This window comes from Athene noctua, chromosome 2 (genome assembly GCF_965140245.1).
Source record: "Athene noctua chromosome 2, bAthNoc1.hap1.1, whole genome shotgun sequence".
NCBI lineage: Eukaryota > Metazoa > Chordata > Aves > Strigiformes > Strigidae > Athene > Athene noctua.
In genome coordinates, this window is record NC_134038.1 from 34,091,945 (window position 1) to 34,108,963 (window position 17,019).

The 17,019-nt window shown below is 37.8% G+C and overlaps 1 protein-coding gene across 1 annotated transcript in view; it reads right to left on the reverse strand.

Moving 5' to 3' along the window:
• Positions 1-17,019, reverse strand: part of ZFHX4 (zinc finger homeobox 4) — a 152,006-nt gene that overhangs the window by 106,185 nt on the left and 28,802 nt on the right. The window lies entirely within an intron of this gene.

Here is a 17,019-nt window from a genome sequence, read left to right on the forward strand (position 1 = left end):
CATTTTGCTCTGATGAAGGGTTTCAAATACAATCTCACTCTGTATCTCTGAAAGCTGGTAAAAGAAGTTAGCCCAAAGTACCTAAGTCTTCAGCTTATCTGTTCTTACACTTCCTGATTTTTAGTCTGTTTTAAACAGTTTTATAATGCAAAACATTTGTAGCTGAAAACTGATGTAACTAGGAAAAAAGGCTATGATTTGACAGTAGAGGAAGGCACCTGATAAATGGAACAAAACCTCTCAATATTACAGTTGTGCTAAACATGCCCCCATTACATTCTCTGAATATTTTACCACTATCTAGACTTTTTAGTTCATTCACTCTAGGCATCTGCATATTAGATGGTTTAAACACACTTAGTTTATATAATTGGCTAAAATATACAGAAGCACATTTATACATGCTTGTAATATATATTATATACACATGTATGTACACAAAGCTTTATATAGCATAGATTTATGTGTCATGTATGAAATCTTAGTGTCACTACAGTCAGTGGAAAATTCATCTTTGCTTGAGTTGGGCCAAACCTTAACCCTTTCTAAATGATAACACAGAGTCTCATTTGGATTATGTACTGAGAATATCAAACCCCTGGTCTGACACCTTTATATAGGCAGATAATTATTTATATTTGCCCCACTGGTTATGCCTAAACCAGAATGAAAGACCATGATCTGAAGCTCTTACGTGCTGAATTTTGCTGGCATGCCGGCCTTATTGTTGCCACATGGAAGATTTTAGGTTGCTAGTGTGAACCCAGCACAAGTCCAGCATCCTTCCAAAGAATGCTCTGACTGCTCAAGGTGCACTTCTATACTCATCATGTGGAAGTAGATAAGCATGGTCTTCAGAGAAATCTTAAGTCAGTCCTAGAAGATAGTACCAATATAATCTCTGTGCTTGAAACAGGACCTAAAATTGTCTCCAAGTACAGTTATTATTAATGGTCCCAGCCCAGATAGCTTAAATCAGCTGTCATTAGTTTGGTTTTGCAAACCACCATCAAGTCTTTTTCCTTGCTTCGTTTCGAATGGAAAAAATTTCCTTTCAAATTACATTGGGCCAACACCCAGGATGGGCCTTCTACCAATGATGTGTTAATCTTATGATCTGTGAGTCTGAAAAAGGAGTTTTATAGCACTGGAGGTGGGAAGTTTCCAGCTTGCCAACAGAATGCTAGCACTTGTTTTTAGCTCTGATAGGTCTTGAGATGTCAGGCCGTCAAACTGAAACACTATTATGTATGGAAAAGCTATTATAGGAAAAATGTAAGACATTTCTAAAATATATTAGTCACAAAGTCACAGCAGTGTTTTTTCCCTTTAGTATTAGCAGAGCTTGGCTTGGTACATGCAGCCATATGAAAAAAGAGTATTGATACAGTTAAAAAGCTCTCTACAAATTTCTAACATATTTTTCCTAATGCAAAATATGCAAGAGGTTCGAAATGCATGATCGTTTCCTGTGGGATGGTCAGCATACCGTTTTCTGTCTTTATTACTTAAAACAACACAGCCAACTCAAGCTCGAGACAATAAAACCTTTATCCCACTCATCCCAAATAATTAGAAATGCATATTTGATAATGTACACAAACACTCACACATGTATACACAGGAGAAAGTGGGAAAGATTATTGGCAGAAAAGTGAAAAAATATAAAGGAGTTTGGGGCTTGGCAGGAGTGAAATCAGGCTAAGTGCTGCAGAAATGACACCGTTCCAGATGTAGATGGCACTGTGAAAACAGACACGTAGAGAAGTTGGTAAAGCAGCAAGAAAAAGAATGTGGTGAGGTGGTAAACACTGGCTGTACATGTGCGCAACTGAGGTTGCAGAGAGTAAACCATGAGGCAGGGATGACACTATACAGAGTCCTGAGGGAGCTGGCGTTTTGGAGTGAAATTCCAAACTTGAGGCAAGAGAGGAAATGTTTCTGACAGGTTGGGGCCTTTCAGGGTGGAGGCTTTCTGGTTTTAAATAGTAGCTGCTTGAAAAATGCTCACAAATGTGCAATAATTTAGGAGGAGAAACAGGCTATGGATTGGGTGGCCTACTGTGCATGCTCACAAAGTATATCATGGTTATCAATACCCAGTAACCTGTTTTGATCTGTAAAAGATATTTAGGAGGTGGATTTCAATCTAACACCACACACTCTGTATCAAACAGGGGAGCTATTTCAGTGAGAGGGAAAACACTTCCAAATTCAAATCCTCTCCTCTTTTTCACACCCTCTTTGCAGAGCAGTCTCTCTGTCTCTTCCTTTGTAAACTAGCCTTTTCTCTAGAGCACCAGAAACAAATGGAAAAACCCTAGAAATAAACTTCAGGAGAAAAACAGAAACAGTAACCATCAATTTCAGCAAGAAATTACCCAAATAACAGAACTTTTTGAACTGGATAATTTCTCACAGTGGTGACAAACCACAGTAGTCAAACCACAGGAGGGCCATGTCCCAGTCAATTGACAGAGTTAAGAAACATTGTCATTTTGGAAAACTCCTGGGCCAGCTCCATTATTGGAGTAACATTACCAAGATCAGCAATACTACAACAAAGATGGATTTGGCCCATATTCTTCCGGTTTCTTTCCTCTCATCACCATTTTAATAGGAAACAAACTACTTTTTTAAAGTTTCAAACAAGTTCTACAGAGGATAAACAGTAACACAACCAGTAAAAACCCTGTATTTTTCCTGTATCTTTGCAAATGTTTAGACTTTTGTTTAACAATATCTCATACTAAAGAATACACCTCACAGACTCTTCTCATGCCATTGGCAGCTGAATATCTCATCTTTGTGACAAACTGAGGAAATAATCCTCACCAAAAACTAAATGCTAGATGAAAAGTTAGGGGAATGGGATATGCAAATGAGAGCCTGTTATATGTTTTAGCAACTAAAAAGAACAATCAGTACTTGGAAACAACTGCAGTAATTCATCAAGCCCAGAACACACTGACACAGCCCAGCCAGGATCCCTGCAAGGTGAGCACATGGAAATGAAGCCTACCTGAGCAAGGGATCAAAATACAGGACTGAAGTGACAGCTTGTGACAGCAGCCGCTGCCTTGCTGTCACAGATAAAAAGGTTCCGGCAGTCACCTGCATCCGCCTGAGCCAGCTCTACCCGGGAGTTCCCCAGGGCTCCCTGTGCAGGGGAGATTTCACTCTCATCACAGACACACTTACAGGCGCTCCAGCTACTGCCCTTCCCCCTGCGTGGGGTGGGTGGGAAGGAGAGCCCATGCACAGCAGGCACTCTGCCAGCCGGGGACTCCCTGGCATGAGCACAGACACCCTGCCCTCCCCCCCGGCAGGGAACTTGCATCAAATCTCCGATTTCTTTTGCTCCATTAATGGCAGAAAGGGAGTTGAGCCAAGGTTAGAGAGGGTTGTCCTGTGACTGTGTGTTTGTCACACAGCTCCTTTTTTCAAGTTTTATCCAATGACTAATACCCTCTTTAAGAGTTTCAAACAGAAGTAAACTATTCTAAAACGCAGACTGCTGGAGATAGTGAGAACCATTTAGAAGTATTTCATTTTAGGGGGGCATAGGAAGTAAAAAAGGAAAAGTTATTTGCTTTAACTTTCCAGAAAGAGGGAGGTGGGAGACTCTCAAGTATTTCAAACCTAATTTTGTGAAAAGATATTCAGTGAGCTACAGCCGAGATAAATGCATATCAACATGCCTCTTTTGCTTTAACTAATTAGCAATATTACAGGGTTCAGTAGTGACATTTCAGCAGTAATTGATCCTCTGATGCAATTTTTTGCGTATTTCCAACTCGCCAGTACATCCAGCCAAAAGGGCTGTGCAAGGACAGAGGCTGGCAGTCAGCACAGAGGAGCTGGTCACCGCCTGAGAGTGACCTTGGACCCCAGAATGCTAAACACATGCAGTCAACAGGAGCACTCATCATTTCTGAATATCAGACCCCTAATCTCTTCACTTTTAACACTTCCTTCACCAGTGGCAGGTAGCACAGATAATTCAAATTCAGGTGGCAGCTGCCCTAAACTAGACTCACACAGGGAATTGGGAACTTCCTGGACTGCTCTGAAATTAGTGTTTAATTTCAAATTTTGTGCTGACTTGGTGTGGAGGACATTTGGCTTCATATTTTCACATTACTTCATACTACATACAGGGTAATTTAGTTACTATATATTTCTTTCTTTTCTAAACTCTAACGTAGAAGGTTTTAATGTCAAGCAGCATGAAGGCCAGAACAATCCAAAAGTCAACACAGCTCCCACAGTATGAGTTCAACCACAACAGACATCCCATCTGTATTTCATGGTGTACCTTAATAACAATCAATAATACATTAAAGTTAGCACTGAACAGTATAAAAAGAGCACACTACAAAGAGTCCATTTGAGTTATGCCTCAGCCTTGTAGTTCACATGCAGAAATATCTTCTGTTTTGCACCAGCAAACTAATATCTGGGGTAAATATTTGCAGATATATGGCTAATTAGCTATTTCTGTTCTTCAGAACAGAATGGATAGTTAACTGCCTATGGATATTTGCACCCTAAGTCACTATGTATAGCAATAAATGTGGGAGAGCAACAAGAGGGAGCTGTCTGAAGAGACAGGCAATGTGACACGGTTAAGCTGGATGCTTCTTACCCTCACTCTCCTAATATTACGGGGAAATAATTCTTCTATAGGGTATTTCAGAGCTGGAGTTTTTCCCTCTCAGCTGACTAAGCAGGAAGTGGCCTAACCACTTAATGTAGGCACCTAACACAGACACAAAAAAGTCACAGATTAGAAACTGACAGAGACAGAAAACAAGCTAGAGGAACTAACTGACCATTTAACAGAAAATGGGTCTTCTGACATCAAACTAGGACTGATCTTGCAGAGGGCACAGACAAATTCATGTCAGTCAAGACCAGCCAAAGAATGATCAGGAATGCCTGAGAGGTTTAAAGCTAGCTGAGCAAGCATGTGAAATTCAGTATTGACAAATTAATCCAAGAAAATATATATTAGAAGGAATAATTTGAACCAATCAAACATGTTACTGGTGTCTAAGTTAAATATAACTGCTCTAGGACATTTGGGCATCAGTATGAAGGGGAGCGTGGGAAAAGACATGTAATGAAAGGCAACGTATTTCCAGAACAGAATGCAATAGGATTTGTTTAAAGCAGATTATATTTTTGGATGCACCAGGCATGGGACAGTAAAATCATACAGCTCCACCAAGAACAGTGTGTTCAGTTCTGAAATATCTGTATATCTCCAGAAAAATTTAGCAGGGGTAGGAGGAGTTCAGATATCAGTGATGGGATTAGCAGAAATGTGGAAAAACTTCCACTAAAACTCACACTGAATATATTGAAATTGTTTGGTGTATGAATAGTGTGAGTAAAAGACAGACACAAAAGATCATAAAATAATCATAAAGATTATTACGAAGATATAAAGATTATATAGAAAGATTACAAAGCAAATAAGAACACATGATCTTTCTTGTTCTGTTACCAGATGAAAAAACAAACAAAATTTAGTAACTTGAATGACAGAAATTTTTAAAAGCTGAAAAATTATATTTATATGCAGGTTAAATCAACCTGTGGAACTCCTTCCCACTGCATGGAATTGAGCCAAGAGTTCAGTCGATAAACCAATTTGATGTCTGTGTACATATATGACCGCCCAAAGACCACTTTTTTGGGGGGAAAAAAAAAAAAAAGATACTTGAATTAATATTATGTTAATTCATTGTTCTTTAAGTACAGAGGATATATGAGAAGAAAAAGAATTTTCCTGTATGAACAACATTATTCCATATTTGCCCATGAAAGATTTTTTTTTCTCTGCTCTGAGAAATAATTGTTGTTAGCCAGCCTGTAGCAAAGAGATTAGATAAGGTGGACTAATGGTATAATTTGCTGTGATAGGACAATGACTGTATACTTGGCCTATTAATGTGTTGTTGCTTCTAAAAAGGCATTCTCTTCTGTTACAGACAGTAACTTCAAGACGGGTACTTGACTAACTTTACTTTCAATGCAATATTTTTTATTAGGACAAGTTGGAAAGATATCTCATGATTAAGTGACTCAGAAACAGCTCCAAAGAAGAAAGAAATATTCTTTACACCCAGACCAAATCCTGATAATTTCAGCCCTAAAAGTGTCTATAAGAAAATTATGAGTAACTGAGAGAAGGAACACAAATGGAAATCCAACCTTTACTACAGCAACACTAACATATACAGACTTTTGTACAGTATTATAGCAGGTGATAGTAGCAGCCTGTTATGTGTGGGCACACAGAGTTTTAAATTCTGTTTATGCTCTTGGAATGTGTACATTTTTATACACACCTGCCTTTTTGCTTCTCTCCACTGCATCCCCTGTGCAAGAAGCCCAGTCTCCAACAAGTGCGACTTCCTAACACTGAGGTTGGATAATATCTGTCTCTCTGAGTTCTCATGAGCATCAACAACTTCAGACTTAATCTCTCACTCATTCCTCCCAGGAACACTCCATTAAGCACATGTGCAGCTAAATATAGGCAGACAGAAGGACAGATAGATATTTCTTCACTTCTTAATATCTGAAGAAATTAAGTGGTATGCTGAATTACATTTCTATAAGGTCCATTTAGAGTGCCAAACATACAGGGGGCCAACCTCTCACTCACCTCTGCATCGTTAGAGACACATGTTCTTTTTTTCCAAGGCCATGCTCTGTTTCCTAGTCCAGACAGTATTGAGCTTACCTTCTAAATCTATTAGGACAAACACTATTAGAAGTAAAGGCATTTGTTTAGTTCCTGTTGCGAACACGAGGCACAAAACCTTAGTATCTGCAGAATACAAAAGCTCAGCAAACGGATACAGGCTTGAAATCTGCAACATAAGATTTCAGAATTCTCCTTTTATTGATTACCAGATCAACTCTTCCTCATCATAAAAAATATTACATACATTCAGCTCTTCAAAACCAGAATAGCTCTTGTTCTTTGTATACCCCAAAATGCTTTAGGTAAACCTTATCATCTGGTTTTGATACTACTTTTTGATACTTTTTGATACTACTGAGATAGCTGAGGGCACAGAATTTAAGCTGTTCAGTGGAGAAGTCATGAAACAAACACTCTAGAAAGACTTCTGGATTCATATCCTATATATAATATGTTGAGTCACAGATAATCTCACAAACCTATTTTTGTTTTTCACAAAATGAAAAAAAAATATTCAAAGAGACTAAAAAGTATCTAACTGAGAAAGGATTTTCTCTTTCTCAGAAATACCCATCAGGAGTCCTAATGACTGGTTCCGAAGATTTTAATCCCTTGAGTTCTATAAATCACAGAAATTCAAATATCATGAAGATATAGTGAAGCCTGGCATACTATAAGAAATACCAGTGGATATAGGAACAGGGAAACAGATCACATCGACAGCATATCCAATTCATTATTGCCTATGAGACTATCTTAGCAAGTCAAAAATTGACAAAGGATATCCACAACTTCGGTACACCACCTATTTCTGAGATGCTTCTGCAACAGGGATAGTCCCAGGGACAAATACAGTAGTGCTTTCAAATCTGCCCAATGACTCTAGGTCACAAATTTGATAAAACTAGTCTTAAACTAGTTTTTGTAGCCTGTGATCTTTGTCATCTGACATCTGACTTCAGAAGATGCTGCTGATATATCACAGCATGGTCCTGACTTCCTCCTGGATCAAAGTTTTTGAGTCACAGAAGTTCTTGGACAAATAAGGACATAAGGATTTCAGAAACACTTGCAGTTTGGCCTCGTTTTTTCCACCAGCTTAATTCTTCCTAATTTCCAGTCATTCATTAGCTGTGTACATATCTGCAAATGCCAAAGGGCGTTTCCAAAATAGTAACATCTAGATACTAAAAGCTGTCTCATTGCAGTAGTAAAGCAAGTCTTTTTCCATGCTCTCATCACCAGCAGACACAAAGAGCAAGAATACCAAGATCCTCCACAGACTTTGTTTCATTGTTCTAGCTGTAAAAATATCAAGCTTCTGGTCATTCACAAAGTGTTTATTCAATTATAAAACTTCAGTATTTTTGCCTCAATCTCTTTACCAGAGAGCAAGTTTTTGTCTACGTTACACAGAAAATAGGAACATTGTTGTTTGAACAGAATGAAGCTGCGTCAGTGGCAGTTCAGATTAGACATCAGGAGAAGGTTCTTCACTGAGAGTGTGGTCAGTCACTGTAACAGGCTCCCCAGGCAAGTGGTCATGGCACCAAGCCTGTCAGAGTTCAAGGAGTGTCTGGACAACACTCCTAGTCATATGGGTTAATTTTAGGTAGTCTTGTGAGGAGCAGGGAGTTGGACTCGCTTACCCTTATGGGTCCCTTCCAAGTCTAGACATTCTGATTCTCTCATTCTGTGAATAAGAAGAAGGAGCCTTCCTTCACTTTTGTCATTAGGGCCCAGAGTTTTGAATTTAGCACAAGGATAACAGCAGTCATACCTGGTATGATACTTGAGCCAGTTGCAACTTCCCAGGATTTCCCATGGAAAACATCTTCTTAATAAAGCAGTCTGGAGACAACTGACCTCCCACCACTCCCCCAGCCAAGGATGGCTATAGGCCCAATCACAGGTTTGGAATGTCAGTGGAAATGTTCTCTACATGTCAAACAGCTTTAGAATGAGATAATATAGACCATTGTAAGTGCTTGTTAAAGTTCTGCTAAGAGGCGTTTCCACTGTAAACCTTTGTTTTAAACAGGGTAATCATAACATGATTGATCTTGAACTTTCTCTGAATAAGGGTAACCTAGTTTTTTATAAAAAGTTTGGGCACAAACTATCCCTGCACAGCAGATTCTGTTCTGCTTTTATGTGTAGAGGTGGCTCTATGGTTCTTTTCTCCAGGAGCAGTGCAAGGAAGCAGCGTATGTTCTGCTTTGGGAGAGTTTACAAATAAACACTCCTCTCTGGGCAGACTCCTGAATACTGTCCCCATATGCTAGGCTGCCTGCACACAATCCAGCAATAAACTAGTAGTTTTATAGTCATGTATTTTAGACATGTGAATCATGTTAACAGCATGGTTTGATTAACACTCTAGGATAACAGTTTTAAATAGAAAAAATGACATTTTTTTGTCAGGCAACTCATGTGGTCAAATATCCACTCTCAGAATAAGATTCTTATATTACCGTTCATGGCTCCCATTAACAATATGTAGTTTTGTATTCATGCATATAAGCACGGAGTATTGCTCATACCCTGCGTATTTGACAAAACCATATTTTTTCTGGTTTTGTTACTGCTACTGCAGTAGGATGCCCCAGGCATGGGAATCTGCACACTTCAATCATTCAAGAACTACCTTTGCTCCATTTTTGTTTCCTTCAATGCCCCCTGCCTTTAAAAGCTAAAGATTATCTTAATGCCTTCCCTCCCATAGGGAGGGTAGCACATACAGTTTCCCCTGAGGCTATGGTGCACAATACTCTGTGTATCTGTCTGCTGAAGAACTGCAGGGCTGGCACCTTCTGCTGCAGACCAAGGGGGTCATTTCCATGACATCCTCCTTCATGCTGTCCACAAAGCGGAGGTCTTGCAGTTCTTAGAAAAGCTTCACTTTCTTTATATATCAGCACGAGGATGTACGATCATCATTCTGCACTATCTGTTTGCATTAAGTACACCAGCCTAACAGACAGACCACGAGGATCAAAAATATTACAAGCTACCACTTCTAATTTATGTTTTATTAACGTAAAAACCCTACCCACATTTAATGTAATTACAACCACAACCTATTTCCTGTTGCACTATATTGTATTTTGTCCACAAATATACATATGGAATTTTATCCAATAAAATATGTCTCCTGCATTGTGCCCAATTCTTGCTAAAACCAACAGAAATGGTATTATTCAGCATTTCACACCAGACTCTTCGCTACCCTTCCTTACAAAATCTGACGGGAGCATTGCTCCAGTGGTACTCCAAAGGAGAAAAAAAAAATAAAAGCAGAAAATTAATTTGTTTGTCTAGCAAGGTAGACACATATAGAGCCAATACAGTCTCAAAAGCTGTGTTATCAAACAGCTCAAAGCTCAGTCCTGTACATATGAGGTCTCTAAGGTTTTATTCCCATCAACCCTCTTATAATTTCCCAATTCTGCCATTTTGTCTGGATGGCCTGACAAACACATAGACCAAAGGAACGTTTCTCCTAAATCACTTAGCAAAAGCAATACCAAAGCTGAAGTACACATATGCATGTCAAAATATAGCTTTCTTGTCATGTCTCAGTGCTGGGTTTTTTTTTTTTAGTGCTCATTCTTAAATACGTGGAAGAGATGATGGAGAAAAATCCCACCTGGGAGAGTCTGGTAAACTGTAATTACAATTTTAGAGAAGACACCTGTAGTGAGTTGCATAATATCAGCTAAAATCTCCTAAGGGTAACAAGAAAGTCTATGTTGCAAGGCTGTGAGGGAGTGGCTGCTAAATCCATAGCTGCAATCTATTTATGTACATACACACATGCACTCACATTGACATAATACTCTTACATACACTATACACTCCAACTCTACTTTGAATCTCAGTCAGAAATAATTACATATTTCTCTTAATGTCAGAATGAAAGAACTCCAGGCACAAAAAACAGCTGTTATACAGCCATTTTGTGTGTGGAGCATACTGAATAAATGAGGCTGATCCTCTCTGTGCCGCTTTTCCTCTCCTCCTTGCTCACTCTTCCTGCTCTACAAGAGGAGCTACGAGCTCAGGCTCCACTGAACAGGCTGTGCCTTGCAAGTCGTGTCCAAACAGTCTGGTACACCCTCACTCAGGACAGCACGCAGACGGGGACCCTGGACAGCATTTCAGTGGAACAACACAGGGATTCTCTAAACCATGATTTGAGAGCACCTTTCTGCTTTAGCAGTATACCATAAGCTGGATACAATGCATGCTATTTTTTACAAGGACCATTATGTAGGACTACCCGAGAGCCAGGCAACTCTGAATATCAAATTAAATATACATGAAATAGAATGTGAAAATTATTTCTCTACTATTATATTCTAAATTTTAAATAAAAAAGAATAGGTTTGAAATTACTATTCTGCTAGCCCACAAATTCTTTGGTTTTTTTTTTTTTTTTTAAATAAGTACTCTCTATAGTGTATAAGTATATACAGTAAGCATATACGTTATGTATAGCTATGCACAGCTGACTCTACAATGTGTTCTGTGAACATTCATTTCTTTTTATACATGCAAGCACAACAGCATAATCTGAATTACAGTAACTAAAACTTGCAGTGGAAATTAAATTTCATAAAACATTTAAAACCTTAAATGAACATAAACCTGAAAGTACTATAAAACTTGAAATACCCACTATCGTGAGTTTTATGTTTAGCAACAAATTAGAATAACTTTTGTTTATCATTGAAAGCAGTTTTCTTCACCTAAACAAACAACAAGAATAAGATTAAGCAAAACATGTTTTGGCTCCTCAGATGTGCAGACATATTCCAATTTCCTTTCCACAATGATTTTTATGCAAATCAATGCTGCACAATCTCCTGACCTCTTTTACCATCATACTGGGACAATGACAGTTCAATAATTGGACTGGCACATATCTAGGATATTTGATTTTAAATTAAAAAGTTAGTGCAGGACAATTGAAATGAAAAGAATGTGACTTTCTGTTAATTCCAGCTGATCAAGTATCAACATTTCATGCCAAGCAGAGTAAAGCAAACAAAGTGATTGGGGTTGTTAGTCCATTCGCCCCTGTATGCATATACTTCACACCCCCCACCTCAGTTGTTAATTCCTAACAACGATGCTTTCATCCAGAACAAGGATAATGAGAAAAACCCAAGCAGTGTTCCTTGGGGAACTGTTACACTAAAAGTTACCTAAGGACTAAATCCCACTTGTGCCTCCTGCACGTGATAAAGATGAGGAAAGCATTCAATATCCCTGGCTGATTTAAAATCCAAATATGCAAACAGCATTATGGAATCCAGACAGACTATTCTGCTTCACTGATGACAGATGCAGAAAAAAAGCTAGTCTAATTAAGATTTTGACTTTGAACCAGCAGAGAAGTGGACACCTCGTTTTAAAAAAGCAGTGCATAACCCCAGCTGAAGAGCAGGTGCTGCACGGTATTTGCATTTCCTGCAGAGGTTGCTAGCTAGCAGGACCAAGCAGTTGACCGTGAAAATTCTTGGCCCTAAGTGACCCAAGGACAGACTATAAATCCATCCTATAAAATATAGTAAAAGCCCCATTTGTTCTTCTACCCTTTCAATATGTGATGTTATACATTTGTGATTATCTCATTTTATTGGGCTCTTTAGAAAGCTGTTTATGATCATTTGTGGACAAAACAAAGGCTCATTGTAAACTTTTTTTAAAATAAGTTGGAAGGTCAATATGAAACAAAGGGCACCACTTTCATGACTACTACATGCAAGCTATGCTTGTGTGTGTAATATTACAATGCATTTCAGCAAAGGGATGTAGTCCTAGCTAATTACAAAGCTAACATATAATAGTATCGCATTAGCAGTCCAAGAAATTCTTACTGAATTGCATACATCTGAAAATAGAAAGACATGCTTGTGCTGAAACTTAATTATCTTGGCAAAAACTGTGATGGCCAAATTCTAAGAAGACATAAACACAAAGCTCTGCTTTACACTTCTGAGGATCTAATTCTTTGTTTATTCAGATAACCTTCAGCAGATAAAACTTACCATTTGGATTGACTAATTTGCCTTATTATTTATGGTATCTAGAGCTAAGTAACACAATTACTACTTGGTTTGTGAGTAGGAAAAAGAATACTGCCGATCTACAAATACAAGGTCTGAAAGAGACAATCAGCATGCTCTGCCAGGTTAAAAATGTTAATGCTGTTGCATTCCACCCTAGGCAAAGAAGACAAGCCTTTTTCAAGGACAGTTCTGACTGAAGTTCTTTTTTGTGGGTTCAAAGTAAAACATTATGGTAAAAAATGAATACAGCTTTGTTTGTTTCTTCAGTCATCGTTAGCAATAGACATAAGGGTATTCTGTTTTTGAGCCCATATGGAAAGATCATCAACACTTTCTGCTTCTGGGTCCTTTGCCAAAATACCATATCCCACATGCCTTTTACCTTAAAACATAAAAGAAAAGGTGTTGTTCTGGTCAAATAAAGAAATAATTTTTACTAGCATACGTCTAATGTTAAAGCTGCCTAAATCCTGCCAAAGACATTAAAACACCATCTGCAAAACAGATTTTCATTAAATTGATCAGTTTAAAGTTAAGCAGCTAGGCAGATGATGCTTTTGAGCTAACCTTTAACCTTTAACCTTCTTAAACTGAAATCAGGTCACTCCTTTTGGGTAATATCTTTGCTGTTCGCGAACACAGGAGGTAAAAGTGATATATCCAAATTGAACTGACAATCATAGCATTAATGGTGTTATGGATCAATATTTTGTCAATAAAGGGAAAACCAAGGTAGTTTTCACACACCTGAGTATTGGTCTGCTAACTGCTGCCTGTCACTTTCCCATAGCTCATAAATAGTTGCATATATCATGTAAACTGCAGAAAATATCCAAAATCAAAGTATCGTCTATTAAAGCTATCATCAGCTAATTGAATAATATTTTTCGATAGAGTGACTTCAAATATTTATTTGTGATTAGAAATTGATCGTGTCATTCAGTTTTTAGTTAACTAAAACTTCTTTTCAGCTACTCCGGCTTACTTTGCAAAAAAGGCCACCTTTATTTATTTATTAAAAGTATTTGGAAACTATTCTATGAGCACAGGACATGATATATGTGGTCCCCTGAATCAAAAAGCTATTTGACTAGGCTACAAAATGGCTTCCTTAAGAGCAGTATGTACTTTACATCCACAGAGATATATCACTGTCCCCCCTCAGCTTCCCAAAACTGCAGAAGTTGAATGCTTCCTCCTGCAGAATGGAAATGCACTCTGTTGCTATAGAGGCTTTTTCTGTTTACTTGTGGAGTCACTGAATGCTTCTTGATGGATGCTGTGAAGGATTTGCAACTCTTCTGTGGTTTAATTTGCTAATATCAAGCTCCACAATTCCAAATGTAAGTCTTTGGGAAATTCATTTAGGCCAAGCTGAGTTCACTTGGGGTAAGGCCGTCTTTGTTCTGGTTCCTAGCAGCCCCATTACTGACAGCATTTGAATACTGCATTTCTGTAAGGAGCAATCAGGCCATTTCTTTTTTAAATAACTTAGAAAACAGCTAAAGGTTTCACTTTGCCACATTTAGAATCTAACTCTAAAAGTGACATTTCAGTACTGCCTAAAATTATACAACTTCAGAAGAGAAGCTCTGATGTTCATGGTTGCTTTAAAAGCTACACTTATGAAAAGATATCCTTTTATTCCATCAATAGTTAAGCACAGGAAGAGAAATCAAGCTGTTATGGCAACATTTATAAAAAGAAAATTCACAAAACAATAACATTTAAATAAATATAAATGACTAAAGAAAAAACTTTGAGGTACTTGACAAAGCAAAAGAACAAAGTCACAGATTCTTTTTCTGTGCTTTCAGATGGTTTTAGTATTAAAGTTTTTATTGCCAAACCATATTCACAGCACCTTAATTTTAAAAGAGTTAGAGGAGCTGCTTGAATATAAACACAATTCATGAATATTCGATATCACTCCCAAGGCATATATCTATTATTCATACAAATTAATGTTCTTTTTTTTCCTTAGGTTCTCTAGAAGTTTATCTGATGTATCAAGAGCAAAAAGTTTACAACTCTCTTAGTGTCAACAGCTTCACCAAGACCTGACAAAACTATCAAGTCTAATAGCAAATAACTTTACAGACTTTCAAAATCTCATTTATTTCCACCTTGAGGTCTGAATGTACACCCACAATTAAAAGTAAAGTTTTCTGGGGGATGTACAGAGGCATTACATTCTGTTACAAAGCACACACATCTAGAAAATTTTGATTATTTGAGACACATTGTAGTGCTGCCAACCACAAATCTTAAAAAATAATAATACTAATACCTCAACTGACATTTTAAATAAATCATTCCTCTTCTTCAAGTTAGCCTTAAAATGAAATTATATAAAAATCCTGTGTGTGCACATGTACATGCTGTCTTCTTTCTGAGAGATGTTAAGCCTAGTGGGGTTCAAATTTCCAAGCTTCTCTAAGAAGTCGTGAGGAACAGAAATTTTTAAAAAACTGAGATTCTCACTAGAAATCCTAGGGACAAGTCTTTAAAACTGCATGTATCAGGAGACTTGGAACCCTATGTTTACCAGTAGTACACTTTCAATTGTCCTTCTGTAGTACATGGAGCTCAGAGGGTGTCTAAGATCTTATGCATTCCTTCTGCACTGGGATGTCCTTCACCCTGATTCAGACTGAACATAAAATGTTAGGGGGTCATTTGCCATGCGTGGTAACTGCACCACACAGGTGCTACTGAATTGCTCAATCTAACAAACCAGGATCTGACAAAGAAGCAGGCTCGGTGGCAGGACATTTTTAGTGATGAGGTTTAAGAGCTGAGACTCACGCCCTTAGTACACTAAATCAGATGTTTTGTAGGACACACTGAAAACCCAAACATATTTGAAGAAGATTTCTCTAGGGATTGGAGTGAGTGAAGAGACAGTGCTGTTTTGAGTAGATAGTTTGCACCATGCCACTCCATAACTATGCCTATAACTTTATTTACAAAATAAGCAACTGGTGTCTTATTTTCACAGTGTCTGAAGCTTTCTGAAGCTTTGGTAGTGAAGTTGTCTGAGAAAAACCCTCTCCCTTCCCGTCTCCCATTCTATCATTCCTCTCTGTGATAGGGTTTGCAGCAGCATCTCTCTGAAAGGTGGCATTACAAAACAGATCATTGAAATAATCCAGGTTAGTACGCAAAAAAAAAAAAAAAAAAAAAAAAAGAGATGGGGACCAACTATGTTTAACGTAGATCATTTAAAAATCCTGAAGGTGGCTTCATAATCAGCATAACATCCATTTCATGGATGACAAGGAGCAAGAACTTCGAAAGACAGTTTTGCTGCAGAGGCAGGCTAACTGTCACCAGACTCTCAGGTCTTTTGGCACTTTTCAAAACAGGACATTGGATCTTTAAAAACCAACAACAAACAAGCACAAAAAACCCCAACTCTTAGAGTTAAGGAAAAATGCAATTTAAATAAAACACATTATTAAATTAGCAGATCAGCCAGCAGTGTGGAACAATATAATAGACTTGATCTTGTGTTTTACTGCCATTTTTGCCCATAGCAGATCCACCAAGGTTACAACTATCAGGTTATAAAATGAAAATCCATCTTACTGCCTGTGCACCCTGTGTTAGCTCAGAACAACCATTTGAACATAGTTGAACACCAGTATAATATTATTTCTTGCTTAGAGATCTGCTGAGTCTTTTCTGTATTTGTTCCATGTGTACACATTTTCATCATGATTAGAAAACCAGCATAGTTGCTGTAATCAGCAGATGACTCCTGATAGTTTAGTTATCACAGATTTCTAGTACAAATCAATAGATAACACTTGCAAAATGGATTTTCTAATCATATTTAGAGCTTGTTACAGTGACTAATGGTTTGCAATATTTCCTGAATTTTTATATCCCCTAGACAAAAGAAGTTTTTAATAAGTTACAAAGTTATTCATCTTGGAAATGAATGTGTTATATTTTTTACATGAACCAAGACAATCAAGCCAATCCAGTAAACACACTGCAGAAAATAAGTTACCCCATAATTAGGGTTTGGAAAAAGTCATGACAAGTTGTGTAATAAATGGTATTCATCACTCCCACATATTCATTATATCCACATAGTTTTTTCCAGTAAAGATAAAAATATAGTTGCCATTCTACTAACATATTTATCTCCACCACACCCTTTCATGTTTGTGAAAAATCATTACTGGCTTGGAAAAGAAGGGCAGACAAAAG